At 41.1% G+C, this 16,538-nt stretch overlaps 1 pseudogene; it reads left to right on the top strand.

Moving 5' to 3' along the window:
- The window catches only part of LOC125153377 (mesoderm-specific transcript homolog protein-like), a 160,090-nt pseudogene that overhangs the window by 116,846 nt on the left and 26,706 nt on the right, over positions 1-16,538 (top strand).

The raw sequence follows: 16,538 nt of genomic DNA on the forward strand, positions 1-16,538 counted from the left end.
CTTACAGAAAGGCAAACTTCTACTTTTGTTTCCAGAGTTTCTCCTGTGTCAGCTGTTTCTCAAAAAATAACCATCTCAAAATAATCTTTATGTCAAAAAAGCATATTTCGCCACCCTTCAGTAGTCAAGATAGATCTCACCGAGAAGGTGATACCAGGACAAAACTTTGAAATAAGTGTGTCCTAAAAATACCTGGAAGGACGAGCTTTCTATCCAATGAGAAGTCTTGTCTTTTTCTTGTGGCTAGAGACCTAACAAAAGACAGAGAGGAATAAGGTGAAGTCCTCCTTAACTGCAGCCAGATTATTTTACTTATTTTTTTGAGCCTTGTAGACCACAGTAGAATTTTTGACTTATACTCTGCCTGATTATGGAGATAGCATAGAGAAAGTTTAGTAAATACGTGTCAGGATCCGACTTTACAGTTAAAGGTGATTTTCTGATAGGAAATTTGACGATGTCCTGAAGGGGAAAATGGTGGAAGCAGGGAGAGATGTACAGAGGCTATAGCAATAATCCAGGCAAGGGATGATGGAGTCTTGGAAGGTATGATGGAGTGCCCAGATATCAAATATTATTTGAAGGTAGGGACCACAGGATGCAGTAAATGATTGTGTTGGGAATGTGAGAAAAAATGAGAAATCAAGAATGAGTGTAGATTTTTCTTCAAGAAAATGGGATATTGCACTTTTCGTTGAGTAGAGGAAGTTTTTGTCATTGAAGGAGAGGAAGTCATGGTTTGAATATCTATTGGTCAAAGAAGAATCCGGAGTTTATTAGGACCTTCAGGCTCAGTATTTAAGCTCTGAGCATGAGTGGTGTTTGAAGTCCTGAGTCTGGATGAGATCACCAAGGGAAAGACTTGGTTGAGAAGACAGGTAATATAAAGACCAGACCCTGAGATACTGAGCTCGGGTGGTGAAGCGAAACTAGAAGGGAATTAAGAAGGCAGGAGTATTAACAGGAGAAGGCCAACTCCTACAACAAGCCACAAAGGAAGAGATGCCACCTTCGTGTCGTGCCTCATAGAGGTCCAACCAATAGGCAGGCTGACATTAGGGTTTGGCAGTGCTGACGGTGGTAAACTTAACATTAGCTTTGTGGAGTGGTAAGAGTGGAAGACTATTTAGAATGTGTTCAAGAGAAAATAAGAAGAGGAGACTTAAAGAAGAGACATAGTGGCACTCTTCTGAGGAACTTTAATGTCAAGGGTGACACAGAGATTGGGCTATCCTTATAGAGGTGGGATCAAGAGATGATTTTTCTCTGCAGATGAGATGTGAGTAGGTTGAATACTGGTCCCCCAAAGATGTCTGTGTCCTAATTCTCAGAAGCTGGCAATATGTTATATTTACCTGATGCACACTTTGCAGGTGTGATTAAGTGAAAAAGTTTTAGATGGAGAGGTTATCTTGATTCTCTACACGCACCCAGTGGAATCCCAGGGATCCTTAGTAGAGGATCAGAATCAGCAGCAAAAGATGTGATGACAAAAATAGAGGTGGTGATATGTGGAAAAAGCCACAAGTCAAAGACTGTATGTGGCCTTTAAAGGCTCCAGAACTAGCCAGACAGAGTAACACCTGCGTTCTAGACTTCTGCCTCCAGAACCGCATGATTGCGAATGTATGCCATTGTGCTGGTGGGAATAATCCAGTAGAGAAGAAAAATTTAGCAATGCAGTAAAGGGAATGAGGAGTGGCCACAATGATGCTCTGAGGAAGGAGGATGGGACAGGGCTTAGTGGACAAGGAGAGGGATTGGCTTCTCCTCCAGATGAGTTTTTCCATAAGAGCAGGAGGCGGGAGAAAGGTAGACCAGAAGGCATTGTATGTTGCTAAATGGGTAGATGTGATTAAAAAAAAAAAACCAAAAAAACAAAAAACCCAAAACTGAGCCATGAGATCATTATCTGAGAGGAAACCAAGAGTCCGACACTTAACTAACTGAGTCACCTAGGCGCCCCAGGAATTACTATAGTTTAATTATGTTTAAAATATTTAAATTAAAAAAAATTAATGTTTATTTATTTTCAAGAGAAAGAGAGACAGAGTGTGAGCGGGGAAGGGGCAGAGAGAGAGAGAGAGAGAGACAGAATCTGAAACAGGCTCCAGGATCTGAGCTGTCAACCCAGAGTCCGATGCGGGGCTCGAACTCATGAACTGCAAGGTCTGACCTGAGCTGAAGTCGGTCGCTTAACTAACTGAGCCACCCAGGCGCTCCTAAAATATTTAAATTTTCATAAACAAAAGCAGGAATATATGTACTGAAAATCCCAGATTTTCTCTGTTAATTTTAAGGCCATACATTGTGTGTGTGTGTGTGTGTGTGTGTATGTGTGTGTGTGTTTTCTGCCAAATACTGTTTAAAAAGAGTTTGTAAATAATTTTCCTAGAAGTATCTGAAAACTAAGGGATTTGTTAATTATCTCTTAAAATGTTCACATTTAGGTCATAAAAGACTTAAAATTAATCATATATCAGTGCTTAGAAAATGTATATAGACTTTGTGTTTGTAAAATACACTCATTTATCTCTAGCAACATTTGCAAAAATAGCGCACCAAACCATGTGACCTAAATATTTACCCTCTGGCATTTAAATTAAGCTGATTAATATTATTCATCATCCTGTCTCCACAAAGTAAACGGCTGCTAAGACACAAGCAGTACAGGATGTCTCAGATTTCAAAACATTACTCATGCCTATTTTAAGGTACTGAACCTGAATCGGTAACCAAGGCCGGCTCCAAAGGGGAGGAGTTAACCTCATCTTGTAAACTGTTATCCAGGGCTGTGTATGCCGTTCTGCGTTTTATTCCTGTATCTTCACCGTATGAAGGGAATTGGAATTCTGGCTTAGTTGAAGCAGGGTTCTAGACAGCAGAGAATGCTATCATCAGGGGCGCAAAGAATCATTTACTCCTCGATCAGAAAGGGTATTTCTGTTTTATCACAGCCCATCCAGATTTAAGGGTCAAACTCTTATTCCTTAGGGATACACAAAAACAATGTGTTGCATTGGAACGATTCTGTTACAAGGACCTTCCAGCTTTGCATCACTTATTTTTTCCTCTCTTGTCCAAATGACTCTAGCAAAAATATTACTTGTGTCACATTCTACCCATAATTCTTCGCAGTGCTCCTTCACTCTGGGCGTGCACATTTGATTCCCCATGATGGTCTTAAATCCAATCATACATCCATCACCAGGAAAACAAATTAAGTGGAGTACCTTTGCAGATAAAGCAGGGACGCTCCTGACTCAGACTGGAAGGAATAATGTTAATCCCATTACAAATGTTGTGCTGATGTCACGTAAGGAAAACAGATGGCTGTTTCAACCCTGCTTCTCATTTGTCATCCTCCACTGTGAGGGCTCAGCTATACTGGGTTGAATATCTCCCTGTAATATTCTCTCTGAATAGCGGTGGGAATTCATAGGATGGGAGCCAGATGTGTGGTGGTTTGTGGGATCTAAACGCTGCCACTGAAAAATTCACAAGGAAAACCGTTGGAGGTTTTAAAGGGTCTTACAGGGGCGCCTGGGTGGTGGCTCAGTTGGTTAAGCTTCCGACTTCAGCTCAGGTCATGATCTTGTGGTTCATGAGTTGGAGTCCGCATCCGGCTCTGTGCTGACAGCCTGGAGCCTGGAGCCTGCTTTGGATTCTGTGTCTCAATCTCTCTCTGCCCCTCCCCTGCTCTCTCTCTCTCTCTCTCAAAAATAAATAAACGTTAAAAAAAAAAAGAGTTTAAAGGGCACTGCATGGTCTCTGCATGGCCACCTTTCTCCATCATGGAGAACACCTATTAAGCAGAGGTCAAAGTCAACCCAACAGACAAAATGGAAGGTTTCTGTATGATACTCTCCCTGGAAGGAGTGTAAATACCAATCCAGCAATCACTCTACACCACATCCTATTGGCTGGTTGCCAGTGTCTTGACTAGATCACTTTCTTCAGCATTGTACATGTCCGTTGTGACGCAATTATAATCATTGGTAATCACCGCTCAGTGTTATCTAGAGGGAATCGAGTCAATAGTGGAAATCAAATAGCAGATGGGTTGAATTTACTAAAAACTTAAAACTGAAACTGAAACTTCTGTGCCTAGGACAGCGCTGTCGTAGGTAAAGAGAATGAGCTTTAATAAATATTCATTGGAATTATTCCGAAATTATTTGATTTTGAAAATGTGTCTCATGTGATGGCAAGCTACTTGCTTACAAAAATACAGTATTCAGCTATCCCACGAATGCATTTTTTTACATCCTTTCCTTTCAGTTTTTAATTAAATTCCAGTTGGTTCACATACAGAATAACATTAGTTCCAGGTACACACGTTAGTGATTCAACAGTTCCATACATCACCCAGTGCTCATCGCGACAAGTGCGCTCCTTATCAATGATCCATTAATCCATACCCCTACCCACCTCCCCTCTGGTAACCCACAGTTTGTTCTTTATAGTGAGGAATCTGTTTCTTGGTTTGCCTCTGTCTGTCTCTCACTCTTTTCCCCCTATGCTTCTTTGTTTTGTTTCTGAAATTCCACATATGAGTGAAATCATACGGTATTTGTCCTCCTCAGACTAACTTATTTTGCTTAACATAATACCCTCCGGTTCCATCTGTGTTGTTGCAAATGTCAAGATGGAATGCGTTTTTATGGCTGAGCAATATTCCTTTGTATACATATGCCACATTTTCTTTTTTCCATTCATCAGTTGATGGACCTTTGGGTTTTTTCCATAATTTGACTATTATTAATAATGCTGCTATAAACATAGTGGTGCATGTATCCCTTTGAATTAGTGTTTTTGTATTCTTTGGATAAATGCCTAGGAGTGCAATCGTTAGATCATAGGGTAATTCTCTGTTTAACTTTTTGAGGGACCTCCATACTGTTTTCTTTTTTTTTTCAACGTTTATTTATTTTTTGTGGGACAGAGAGAGACAGAGCATGAACGGGGGAGGGGCAGAGAGAGAGGGAGACACAGAATCAGAAACAGGCTCCAGGCTCTGAGCCATCAGCCCAGAGCCCGACGCGGGGCTCGAACTCACGGACCGCGAGATCGTGACCTGGCTGAAGTCGGACGCTTAACCGACTGTGCCACCAAAGCGCCCCTCCATACTGTTTTCTAGAGTGGCTGCACCAGTTTGCATTCTTACCAACAATGTAAGAATTGTTTCTTGGCGTTGCTGATTTTAGCCATTCTGAGAGGTGTGCAGCGCTATCTCATTATAGTTTTGATTATTTATTTATTTATTTAGAGAGACAGCACGAGATGAGGGGGCGGGAGCAGAAGGAGAGGGAAAGGGAGAACCCTAAGCAGGCTCTGCACTGTCAGTGCAAAGCCTGATGCAGGGCTCAGCCTCACAAACCACGAGACCATGACCTGAGCCGAAACCAAGAGTCAGATGCTTAACCAACTGAGCCACGCAGATGCCCCTGTAACTTTGATTTTTATTTCTCTCATGATGAATGATGGTGAGCATCTTTTCCTGTCTGTTGGCCATCGGTATGTCTTCTTTGGAAAATGTCTATTCATGTCCTCTGCCTATTTTTTTTTAAGTTTATTTATTTTGAGATGGACAGAGACAGTGTGAGCCAGGGAGAGGCAGATCGCACACGAGAGAGAGAGAGAGACAGAGACAGAGACAGAGAGAGAGAAACAGAGAATCCCAAGAAGGCTCCGTATTGCCAGCTGTAGAGCTGGATGTGGGGCTCAAGTCCACAAAACTGTGAGATAATGACCTGACCTGAAACCAAGAGTCAGATACTTAACCGACTGAGTCACCCAGGCACACCTCTCTATGTTGATTCTGTATCCTGTGACTTTAGTGAATATATATCAGTTCTAGCCATTTTTTGGTGGAGTCTTTTGGGTTTTCTATAAAGAGTATCATGTCATCTGCAAAGAGTGAAAAGTTTTGCTTCTTCTTTGCCGATTTGGATGTCTTTCATTTCTTTTTGTGATTTGATTGCTGTGGCTAGGACTTCTAGTACTGTGTGAGAGTGGACATCCCTGTCCTCTCCTGACTATAGAGGAAAAGCTCTCAGTTGTTCCCCATTGATGATAGTAGGTGGGCTTTTCATACATGGCTTTTATTATATTGAGGTATGCCAAACGCATTTTGCCGAATTGTATGACCATATGAAATTGGCATTAATAAATAGCAATAATCCACATGAAAGTATAATGCACAAATAATCTGAATATCCAGAAACCTTAAATGAACACTCTGGGTGTTATGGAATCCCCTCTTCCCAGGTATGCCAACATTGGTTGGATCTCACTTGACTGGATTATAAATTCTTTGAGTGTAATAACATGATAGTAAAACTCTACTTAGCATATGCTACATGGTCAATGTCTTTTGGCTAGCCTGAGCAGGTGTGTGCATGTGTGTGTGCACATGCGTGCACACCCGTGGAGAGAGAGACACACACGGACCCAGAGAAGACCAAATGAACCTTGTCAGGCTTCAAGAATCACTTACCCCCGGATTTAATAGCCATGAGAAGCAGGCATAAATGGAACGACTTGGAACACTGGAGGACAAAGACACGCTCATGATTCATGAATGCTAAAAATGATGACATTGGAGGGAGGGGCACATTGTAAGAAAGATAATCTCACACTCATGTATTTTATCAAAACACACGGCCACGGAAACACATACCTAAGGGCCATTTCAGGATGCTGCCATTTAAGCAATGCCGTGAATATTAGAGAAAATACACATATGGTTAGTACAGTAGCTGAGAAATAGACGCTCAATAAACACTTCCTGATAAAGCATTCGTGTGCTCCATGAAAGGAAAGGAAGATCTCTGGAAGCATACATCGGGAGAGTTTTGTGGTCACTGCTCTCACTCTCCCCATCTGCACAGATAGCACGGGGCCAACTGGCCAGAGGGGCCTGTGATGTACAGCACAACACACAGGTACAGGTGCCTGCGGAGGGCTGATGGCTTTGCTTCCCCTCTGGACTCCCTCTACTCTATTTACTCTAACTGCCCCCCTGGCCTGGAAGGGGAAAACTGACTTTGACTTGTTTAAAAACATTAGAGCATGCATGATTGTGATTCAGGGGGTTATTATCTCCGACAAGATAAATAGAGGACACTCAATCATGTTGAAATCTTGGTGGAAATGAAGTTCGGGTATCAAAAAGTTAGACGTAGCATATTTTTGGTATAATCTTAAATGGTTCTTATGTGATTCTGAGTTTGGTTGTAGCCCTAGAGTACAGATAAGAAACCTGAAGAATAAAGATTTGAGGCATTTATCCAGGATCATTCTATTAAATTTATCTAGTGATCTTTCAAACTGATGTCTTTCCCCCCTGTAATGTAAATTCCAGGCGGCGGGGGGTAGAAGGGGTGAGTTGAATACAACAGTGACCATGAATCAAATCATTTTAACTGAACACTGAATGCCTATTTTATGCGGGCACCATTATAGACGCTGTCGGCAGTAAGCAGGACAAAGATCCTGGGACCTGCAGCACCGACGGCTTCAGTTTAATGAAAAAAGGAATTAAGCATGACCACTGTCCAAAAGTCTGTAAAAAGAAGTTAAAGGAAATAGAAGAGAGGGTTGAATTGATGGTTAAGATTATAAGGCTACGGGCACCTGGGTGGCTCAGTCAGTTAAGCGTCTGACTTCGGCTCAGGTCATGATCTCGTGGTCCGTGAGTTCGAGCCCTGCGTCGGGCTCTCTGCTGTCAGCACAGAGCCTGGGGCCTGCTTTGGATTCTGTGTCTCCCTCTCTCTCTCTCTGCCCACCCCCCACTCACAAATAAATAAACATTAAAAAAACAAACAAAAGATTATAAGGCAAGATTTCATTGAAGTGGAATAGATAAATAACAGAAAAAATATGTATATACCATATAAATTACATATATATATACAGCATAATATATATATACATATATATATATATATATAGCATATACATATATATACACACACACACTGGGGACGCCTGGGTGGCTCAGTCGGTTGAGCAGCCGATTCTTGGTTTTAGCTCAGGCTGTGATCTCACAGTTCATGAGTTCGAGTCCCACATAGGGTTCTGCACTGGCATTTGACATTCTCTCTCTCTCCCTCTCTCTCTGCTGTGCTCTCTCGCTCTCTCTGTCTCTCAAAAAAAACAAAAAAAACAAAAATAAATAAACTTAACAAAATATGTATACTAGACATATATATATGTATATATTCTGACACATTCAATATATATGCCACATATACACTATATATATATGTACATATGGCTGTGTATTCTAACATATATGCTATATATTGTACATATTCTAGACGTGTGTGTGTATATATGTATACATATTTGTGTCTATTTCAGTCTATTACTAAATGAATAACCACTTTGAGAAATTAACCTAATCTTTTCTTTAATAAAACCATTGAGTTGCTAAGCTCACCGACCTCCTAGGGTTTTGGTTGGAAAGATGAAGTACACTCAGCCATGAGGAGCCAAGACCTTGGTCTGACGCAGAGTAAACCCACTATACACAGCCCTGGCCATTATTTTATTTATTTTCGAGACAGAGAAAGAGCATGAGCAGGAGAGGGGCAGAAAGAGAGGGAGACACAGAACCCGAAACAGGCTCCAGGCTCTGAGCTGTCAGCACAGAGCCCAACGCGGGGCTCAAACTCCCGGACCTCGAGATCATGACCTGAGCTGAAATCAGACGCTTAAGCGACTGACCCACCCAGGAGCCCCTACGCTTTTCTTTTTTTAATAGGTTGTGAAGTGCAACATTTCTACACACCCATCCCCCTTATGCTGGCCATAGGGATCCTGTTCTGATGGTAAATTATTAATTTAACAACCCTATAAAGAAGGTTGTAAACTGTGTAAATGAACAAAACAATTCATTTCCCAAGGAAAGCCGCTGTTCCTTCCAGTGCCAAATGGAGGCTCCAATCCTTCCATGTCTCTTCATTGGGTTAATCCCAGGCTGCCTGGTTATGGTGTTTGCACAGCAGGTTCAACCGTAGAGCGTCAACGTCTCCACATACGAATTATGCTTGAGATCTGGTCAAAACTGGTGATGGCACGGCAAAATTGATATAGACAATGGTGTCATTTGCTTACAGAGTGAGCTTGAAACAGGATTTTGAAACCACTCTGTTTTCTTTCCCGCTGGAAGATATCGCAGGAGTTAGCCAACACTGCATCATTAAACTGGAATAACAAGACAGCTAAAAGTGAATTTATCTGTGTGGGCAGTCATTTTGGACGACTTCGTTGATAGCACCATATGTTAGCTACAGTTGGCACCTTCCACAGGGAATTGCAAATGTTTACAGATGCTTTGAGGGAGACGTTCTTTGTGTTCTCACGCAGGGCTTGGCACGAGGAGGTGCTTGCCCAGGAAAGATGACAGAAAGGTATATTTTTGATCCACTATTTTTTCTGCACTCCATCTTTTTTTCTTGTGTTCCATATTTAAAAGACTTCATTTATCCGGGGTGACTCGGAGGCTGAAGATAAAGTGTGGCTTCCCGGTCTCCACCCTTGGCTCCTGTCTCCTGTCTTCCCACCGTGGCTTGGTAATAGATCATTTTGAAACTCTCAGACACAGTGTGGAAACAACTTGTTCAGAATTATGTTCAATGGAGTTGTTTGTTCTATAGAGGTTGCTCTTTGAAGCTCTTGATAGAGTTTTTAGAATGGTATTTTGAGTCCTCTTAAAAATCAATCAGAATGTCAACAGGAGAGAATTTCTGCTCAAGAAATGTGTTATAATTGTTAAATTGGGACTAGAAAGTGAAAACAAAATTCTATATGTTATCAGCTCTCCTTGTAATAGTTGCTACAAAAACTTCCCAGGTGAAATTTGTGAGGAAAATTAAACATAGAATTTTTTTTTTTTTTTTTTTTTTTTGGTTTGCCCATGACAATCTCAAAGTGTCCTAGTCTGGAATATAAATTATATGCTCACCCTAGTTATGGCTTGTATTCTTACTTTCAGCCCAGTTCTCACCCTCCATGAAAACCAAGGTTCCTGGGTAACTGTGGATGGATGGTACCAAGCCTTGCCTAGGCTCTTGCATCATGGGAACATCACAGAAGCCATCATGGCGGACAGAGCAAGTGAGTCCCACTTGCATCTGCCTCCACTTATCTTGGTGACTTTGGACATATAATCTACATTCCTGGGCTTTAGTTTTCACATTGATAATACTAAGGATTTGGGGGGAAAAAGTATTTTCCAAATCTAGCTCTGACAGCATCTAACTACCACTTTGAGTTCACTTTCCTTCATGCAGCATCCTGGAGATGTGGCTTTCCTGGTTGGGCTATAGTTCTCAGCTGTCTTTTGTCTATTGGAATCATGTGACTCATTCTTACAGATGGAATATGAATGGATCTTTGTTATTCACATATGGCCAAAGCAGTATAAAAGTAGGTATACTGAGGCACCTGGGTGGCTCAGTCAGTTAAGCGTACAACTTTAGCTCAGCTCATGATCTCAGGGTTCATGAGTTCAAATCCCAAGTCAGGCTCTGTGTTGACAGCTCAGAGCCTGAAGCCTGCTTTGGGTTCTGTCTCTGTCTCTGTCTCTCTGTCTCTGTCTCTCTCTCTCTCTCTCTCTGCCCCTTCTTTTTTTTTTTTTTAAATTTTTTTTTCAACGTTTATTTATTTTTGGGACAGAGAGAGACAGAGCATGAACGGGCGAGGGGCAGAGAGAGAGGGAGACACAGAATTGGAAACAGGCTCCAGGCTCCGAGCCATCAGCCCAGAGCCCGACGCGGGGCTCGAACTCACAGACCGCGAGATCGTGACCTGGCTGAAGTCGGACGCTTAACCGACTGCGCCACCCAGGCGCCCCTCTCTCTGCCCCTTCTTTGCTGCTGCTCTCTCTCTCTCTCTCTCAAAAATAAACATTAAAAATGTAAAAATAGGTATACCTCCTCTATTGTTTTTTTTTCCTCCCACCCATTGGCTGAATGGAAAGGAATTCCAAGTCCTAAAGAAAATAGAACACAGATTAGAGAAATCTAAGTCCTTGAATGACCAACCATGAGCAAAGACACCCACCAACGTTTGATTTTACATAAATAAGAAATAATTTTCTATTTTTCTTCAGCCACTGAGATTTCTAGGACTATTTGTAATAGCATCCAACGGATCATAAATCCGTTATTGCCTTTGAATCTAATTTGAGCTTTGACCTAGTAATCATTGACATTCCCATCCAAATTTGAATACTTTCCAGTCATACAGGTCAGATGCTGAGAATACAGTGTTTGTTTTTTTCTGTCCTTGGGGAAAACATATATATGTAATACATAATAACACACACACACACACACACACACACACACACACACATATATATATATATAAAACATGGCTAAAGAAGTAGTGTTAAAACAGGTAACTTGACTCAGTGGTAATTGGAGATTAGACCCCACTCTGCTAAATAATGTAGAGGTCAGTGTTATCAGCAAAGGTTTAAACACAACATTGTTTAGGTCAAAATCAGAATTAGAGACATCTCTACTTAGAAGGAAAACCATGGAGTTATAAGAAGAGAGAGAGAGAGAGAGTGTGTGTGTCTTATAGACAAAGAAACACCACCCGCAGAAATGAGTGACATAAATGGATTAATATCTATGGATTTAAGATCAGAAATAGATAGAGACATAAAAATAAGATCCAAGAAAGCAAGGACATGGATGAGGATTTTCAGATGACCCAATACAAATGTACTCAAGCAAGCATAGGACAAAGAAGAGAGAGGAAGATCCCCACTGGAGACACAGAAGCAGAAAGAAGGAAATAGTTTTAGCCCACACAGTTTACAATGTAACCAATTCTATTTGGAAATACTACTTTAGGGATGCCTAGCTAATGCGTATATAAAGTTTTAATTTATAGCATGGATTTGGTGATTTTGTGCACCATTTTTTTTTAATGTGTGTGTGTTTTGTTTTGTTTTGTTTTGTTTGAGAGAGAGAGAGAGAGAAAAGCACCAGTGGGGGATGGGGGGGGGGGAGACACAGAATCCAAAGCAGGCTCAAGGCTCCAAGCTGTCAGCACAGAGCCTGACGAGGGGCTTGAACTCGCAAACTGTGAGATCGTGACCTGAGCTGAAGTTGGACACTTAACCAACTGAGCCATGAGACGCCCCCATTTTTGTGTTTTTATAATCCAAATGTGAAGAGGTGTTTCCAGTATCAATACAGCTTTCATTGAGATGCCCCATGGAATTGGCAGTAACTGATCTAGGAGGTGAAGGGCAGCCATCAACAAATATTTGGGTGGTAGAACAGGTAAAATCTCAGCTGAGCACATCATTATGTTGCTAACTCTGTTCTAGATGTCTGTCTGTTGTGCTTGGTGTGTGTGTGTCTGTGTGCATGTAGGGACAGTTACACGTGCACACACAATCCTCAGTATGAAACCTACCTGTCTAAACGGAAATAGATAACGTTTTTCCTGAGAAACATTTAGAGCTCTTTTGGGAAGTCTTTTAAGGAATTGATATATCAATATTTTCTGTTTGGAGAGAATTAAGTGCAAAATTACAATGGGAAAGGAACCATAGCAAGTGGCTCAGGATGAAAAACAGCAAGGGAAATATAATAATAATATATTCAGGGGCAACGTGTGATTGCCAAAACGTGGAGAATTTTCCATAAAAGAGATGCATTGACCTCTGACAATTAGAATATAAGTAGAACAAAATTTTGAAACCGCAGGGTGGAGATAATAAATATACCAGATATTTAAACTACAGTGATTATTATCATAGTTTTGCATGAAATTTGGCGTGAGCTTTGCAGCCATCGAAACATAAAAATGAAAGTCGTATCTGTTTTCAGCGCCTAATAAAAGAAAATATCATTAATTTTTTTTTCTAACACGGATCACTGAAACTAATTACCGCCACAAAATTGCCATATGGTCACTGAACAAGAAATTGGACAAACCTAAAAAGTGGTTTTACACAAGAGAAATTCCTTATGTGGCAGTAACTTGTATCTATCCTCAGAAAAAAGCTAAGTATCCCCTATGCCATTACTCACTGAAGTGATATTTGTGAGAAGGTAATCAAATGAGATTTAACACCTAACCTGAGGCAAGGACAAATTTAAAAATTGTTGGAATGAATGGATGGATTGCAGGCATCCATTGATTTTCAACTTGCAGTGACAGATGTCATCAATCACAGATACTATTTACTTTCCCTGTGTGTGCGTGTGTTAGAATTGGGGGGGGGGGAGGAGGTAAAAATGTACACTGTTGTGTGATTTAATATTTATAACTGGCAAAGGAGGCACTAAAACAGAATGCCCCTCCTCCCACTATGACTGCCCCTCCCCTGGCAAAATGGCTCCTTCCCTGCTGGAGAATTGAGTAAAATCAGTCAGTTATAGCTATAAAATAGCAGGAAATTAATCTGAAAAGTCCCAAACACAATCTCTAATGTGGGTACACAAATAAGTCAAGGAGTTCCTGCAAAATCAAGCCAATAAGTTAAAGAGGAACTTAAATTTACTCAGCAGGGTTGAATTATGACAAATGCCCTGTGTGGACTTCTTAACTTACAGCCAGTTTCTCCATGAAAAATTATTTAATGATATTTTTAGTGCAAAAGAAATCACCTTTGGTGCCATTGTAATATATTTGTTGATTTTTTGAGGTTTATTTATTTTGAGAGAGAGAGGGAGAGACTGTGGAGAGGGAGAGGGAGAGAGGGAGAGAGAGAGAGAGATAGAGATAGAGAGAGAGAGAATTCCAAGCAAGCACTCTCACACACCCTGACACCATGACCTGAGCCTAAACCAAGAGTCCGATGCTCAGTCGACTTAGCCACTCAGGTGCCCCTACAGTGCTTAAAAGAGAATCTCACTTATAAGAAACAAGTGGACCATTCCTAGAATCTAAGCATTTTTAAATGCTTTGTAGAAATCCATAACAAGTCCATGTGCTAAAAACATTCTGAAAACCCCCAAACTATGTATAAAGTGAGGGAACCCAAAAGGAAATGCCAAGGCACTCAGAGAATTGTATTTTGGGCAAAGCAGTTATTTGGAGAATTGATCATTAGGTAGGGTTTTTGTTTTTGTTTTTGTTTTTGTTTTTGTCTTAGAAACAAACCCACTGACAGTGCACACAGAGATCGGGGGTGGCACGGCCATGACCAAGAGAGAGCAGGACACGCACCGTCCTGGCCAAGGTACCCGTTCTGCCTAGAGTGTTCTCAGGCTGGGGCTGGCAAAGCACAGACACAGAGTCAGAGCTATTGCCTTGATGGCAGGCGTAGAGACCCAGGAACCAGCAAGCGACAGAACGTGTGAATATCTGTGTTCTCACATGTGTTTCCACATACATATATGTACACAGTGCATTCAGAATGTATAAAACCCCTCAAAAGCTGATCTAGGGAAACAGGTCAGGGGTAAGATGCCTCAGCTCCCTGAGGGCCCCAGAGGCTAAGAAAACATCAGGAAAGGGAGAACATCATGCTTTGTGTTGGACGCCCAAACCTAGTCCTTCCTGTTCTGCCGCTTAGACTTGCTGTGTGACCTGGGGCAAGGTAGTTACCATGCCTGAGTCGTGGAAAGATTCACTGGATGGTCACAACTGCCTTCAGGAACCCAGATGTTCCTTGACTTTCTCATCTTGAGTCCTTAGAACACTTAGCCTTTGTCCCGCCCACCTGGTCCATTCAGGTCACCTGTTCTGACCCATACTTACCCCATCCTGTTCATGTACTTGGGGACCTCTTGCCCAGGAGTTTGCACCCTCACAGTTTGAGCAACAGCTGTGGCTTTAAAAACAAACAAACAAACAAACAAACAAACAAACAAACAAACAAAAACTACTGTTAAATTTAAGTAGAGAATGGGGTGCCTGGTGGCTCAGTCAGTTGAACATCTGACTCTTGACTTTGGCTCAGGTCATGATCCTGGGGTCCCAGAATCGAGCCCCACCTCAGGATCCATGCTAAGCATGGAATCTACTGAAGACTCTCTCTCTCCCTCCCTCCCCCCCTTTCTTTCTCTTATCTTATCTCACAGTTTGTAAGTTTGAGCCTCGAGTGAGGCTCCATCCTGACAGTGCAAAGCCTGCTTGGGATCCTCTCTCTCCCTCTCTCTGCCCCTCCCCTTCTCTTGCTCTCTTTCTCTCTCTCAAAATAAATAAACTTAAAAAAAAAAAAAAAAAAGGACTCTCTTCCTCTGCCCCAATCATGCACACTGTCTCTAAAATTAAAAAAAAAAAAAAAATAAGTAAAGAGATGGTCTACTTTGAAGAATTAACACAAAGTAATTTCCCATTTTATTTGTGTATCCATGAGATCATCTGGAAACAAGAAATCCTTATAATTACAAAAACCTCAAACCTGTCTAAACCACTGTTTCTCAACCCATTTTTATGGTGAAAAGAAAATTTTTCCCAATAACTCTCAGGCCTATACTTTTACAAAATGAAAGAAAAATAACATCAAAACAGGCATGAAACAAAAATTTCTATTTTTCAACGTTTATTTATTTTTGGGACAGAGAGAGACAGAGCATGAACGGGGGAGGGGCAGAGAGAGAGGGAGACACAGAATCGGAAACAGGCTCCAGGCTCTGAGCCATCAGCCCAGAGCCCGACGCGGGGCTCGAACTCACGGACCGCGAGATCGTGACCTGGCTGAAGTCGGACGCTTAACCGACTGCACCACCCAGGCGCCCCAAAAATTTCTATTTTTAATGATTATATTCAACAGAAAAATTATTTTCTCAAGTTGCTATAAAAGTTTCTAGATTTTGTTTCCTTAAACTATTATGGACTAAAAAGAAAAAATTGAGAGTCCACACCTGCCAGAGGTCCACATTTTAAGTAGCCAACTCCTAAGAATTATTCTCATGCATTTTTATACCCAACTGTATGTTGTCTGGGTCAGGATTTGGGGGAAAAGTAGATAATTTTTCTTTTAACAAGTAAAATTGTTCAAGATTGAACTTGATGAAAGTCTGCATTGCTAATCAAATGGAGATTTGTAGTTATTGAATATCAGTTTTGGGGTAGTCAGTGAAAACATTATTTTTTAAGCTTGTGTAGATAGTATTTAATGTATCTTTGTGGAAAACCAAAGGTTTTCCTCCAACAGCAACTTTAGATAAATCCAAAGTACCTAAAACTCCAACCATGCCTGACAGAAGCTTAAAAATTTTCTTTTAGCCCACAAAACATGACAAATGTAATTTATCTAGTACTTGGGTGCCTTAAGCCTAAAATGATGTCAGTTTTAAGTGATAGCATTTCCTGGTGAAACTACCAGGATTTGAGTGTCTTGTAAAAACGAAAGCAAGCAAACAAACAAAAACCAAACTGACCAGTGCTATGATTTTATTTATCCATCTGAAAATTAAATGTGTGTCAACCAGATGTTTTAGGCCGTTTTGACTTTTTTTCGGGAGTGGGGGGGCGGTGCTGTAAAATGAGAGAACAGAATAACATACTTCTTGAAGCCACTATTGGTTTCTGACAACATTTTTGCTTCT

The sequence above is a fragment of the Prionailurus viverrinus genome, chromosome A2 (genome assembly GCF_022837055.1).
Source record: "Prionailurus viverrinus isolate Anna chromosome A2, UM_Priviv_1.0, whole genome shotgun sequence".
Lineage (NCBI taxonomy): Eukaryota > Metazoa > Chordata > Mammalia > Carnivora > Felidae > Prionailurus > Prionailurus viverrinus.